This window comes from Populus nigra, chromosome 1, assembly GCF_951802175.1.
Source record: "Populus nigra chromosome 1, ddPopNigr1.1, whole genome shotgun sequence".
In the NCBI taxonomy this organism is placed as follows: Eukaryota; Viridiplantae; Streptophyta; class Magnoliopsida; order Malpighiales; family Salicaceae; genus Populus; species Populus nigra.
The window spans coordinates 4,562,827-4,565,877 of record NC_084852.1 but is presented as its reverse complement, the minus strand read 5'-3'; positions in this window follow the sequence as shown (position 1 = coordinate 4,565,877).

Sequence of the window (3,051 nt, the reverse complement as noted above, 5' to 3'; positions counted from 1 at the left end):
ATAAATACCAAACAACTATTAACTATCATAATAAATGTTGCAACTGACTTTAGTGCATCTATCATAAGTGTTGGTGGTTGAAAAATGTTGATATAAATTGCTACAAATCTCCACTTTGGCGAGATTTTTTCATTCAATCATAGTGATCAATCAATGTTGCCTCTAATGAGCCATATAGCGCTGCACCCTGAAGGTGCTTAACACCAAGAGATGTTGACTAAGTCCAAACAATGTTGGAACTTGATCCTTGAGACATATTTTATGAGTATGTCAGTTGGATTATCTACAATACCAATCTTCTATAGCAAAATATCCCCTTCATCCATAATTTCTTGAACAAAATGAAATCGAACATCAATGTGCTTGGTGCATGAATGATGAAACTAGTTCTTTGCAAGACAAATTGCACTTTGACTATTACAATGGACATCCACGTGCTCTTGAACAATTCTCAAGTCTGCAATCAACCCATATAACCAAATAGCTTTATTGGAGGCTTGTATTACTACCATGTACTCTGCCTTAGTTGTTGATAACACTATCGTTGATTATAACATTGACCTCCAACTTACAGGTCGTTTAGTAAGTGTAAACACATAGCCTATTGTTAAACGACACTTGTTTAAGTCACCAGCATAGTATGAGTCCATATAACCAACTAAATTTTATCCGAGGTTATCATCCCTTTCAAACTTCAAACCAATATCAGTTGTGCTATGAATGTACCATAGAATCCACTTAACTGCCTATTAGTTACCCTTTTCTGAATCATGCATATACCTACTCACCATATTGACAACATATGAAATATCTAGTCTCGTATAAACCATTGCATATATTAATGCACCAACAACATTTGCATACAGAATTTGAGCCATATACTTGCACTCATCCTCTGTGCGTGGAGATATTGAAGCATTTAGCTTAAAATAAAGAGCTAAAGGTGTGCTTACAAGCTTGGTCTTACCATCTACCCCAAATCTCTGTAGAATTTTCTTCAAGTATTGGGTCTATGTCAAACATACTATATCTTTCCTTTTATCTCTTTAAATATCTATACCAATAATCTTTTTAGCTTCTTCAAGATCTTTTATTTCAAATTCATTTCTCAGTTGAGCTTTCAATTTATTAATTTCCACCTTGCTTTTAGATGCAATTAGCATATCATCCACATATAAGAGCAAATAAATAAAGGAACCATCAAGAAGCTTGCGAAAATATACAAAATGGTTAAACTGACTCTGTGTGTATCCATATTCTATCATGAACTTATCAAATCGCCTATACCACTAGCAAGAAGACTGTTTCAATCCATACAATGATATCTTCAGTCTATACGCTCAATTCTCTTTTTTGGTGACTTTGAAACCATCTAGTTGTTACATATAAATTTCCCCTTCCAAATCTCCAAGTAGGAATCCGGTTTTCACATCAAGTTGGGCTAACTTAAGATCAAAATGTGCAATTAAGGCTAGCAGAATATGAATTGATGAATGCTTAACAACTAGAGAGAATACCTCATTATAATTTATCCCCTATTTCTGAGAGTAGCCTTTTGCTACTAATCTTGCCTTGAATTGGATGCTGTCTTTTCCAGGATTACCTTCTTTCTTGGCATAGACTCACTTGCAACCAATTGTCTTCTTTCCTTTGGGGAGTTATACCAAATCCCAAGTCTGATTTTTGTGGAGAGATTTCTTCTCTTCATTTATTGTCTATTTCTATTTTACACTTTCTATACTCTCAACAGATTCTTTGTAGGTGTGGGGGATTCCATCATCAATCACTGGAAATGTATAAGCCACCATGCTACAATACCGAAAAGGTTTCTTGATAACCTTTTTCAGTTTACTTATTGCAATGAATTCTTGTTGTTATATGGTTATTGGAGTTATAACATCCTCTTTATTTGAACTTTCATCTGAATCTTCTTCAACATGAATTGTCTGAATAGTCTTTATAGGAAAGGTTGAAGTCTCAAACTCTAAATGTTATGCATCACTTGGTTGTTTCTCCTTTTTCTTGCGACCTCTCTTGTTGTAGCTTGCTAAACTCGTCAAAAGTAACATCTCTACTTAAAATCACTTTAATTGATTCAGAACACCAGATTCTATAGCCCTTTACTCCTCCATTAAAGCCTAAAAATATAGCTTTCCTGGCTCAAGGATCTAGCTTGGACTTAGTAACATGATAATATGTTAAACATCCAAATACACACATATAGTCATAATCATTTGCAGGAGAGCTTGACCATACCTCCAAGGGAGTTCTTCTATTTAATGTTGTTAAAGGCAACCAATTAACAATATGACGAGCATAACTTAATGTCTCGCCCCATAACGCTTTGTTTAGTCTCGAATGTGATAGCATACATTAGACTTTCTCCACCAATATACGATTCATACGTTCTACTACTCCATTCTGTGTGTTTTCAAATAGTAAAATGTTGTTTTATCCTTTCATTTTAGCAAACTTCAAAGAAAGGATCTGAAGTGTACTCATCACCATTATCTAATTGAAGAGTCTTAATTCTTTTTTCTAGTTTGATTCTCCACCATTTTTCTTCCATTTCAGAAAGATATCAAGGACCTCATCTTTGTGTTTCATCATATAGACTCATACTCGTCTTGAGAAATCATTAAAAGTAATAAACCAACGATTACCTCCAATATATTCATTCTTTGAATGTCCCTATATGTCTATGTGAACATAATCTAGAATCTATTTTATGTTGTGTACTACAATGCCAAACTTGACCCTTGTCTGTTTTTCAAGAATATGATGCTCATAGAACCCATACTTTCTAGTCTTGGCGCCTTTTAATAGACCTTTCTTGACCAATCCTCGCAAAGCCTTTTCACCAGCATGTCTTAAACGCACATGCCAAAGTCTGGAATTATCTGCTTCATCATCTTTAAAATTCTTGGAGACGACTACTCTACCAATAACTGTAGACCTATCCAAGAAATATAAATTTCCTTTCCTTGTGCATTTTAAAGCATCTAATACACCACAAATTGCTTTTAGGACTCTACCATGCATGATAATCTT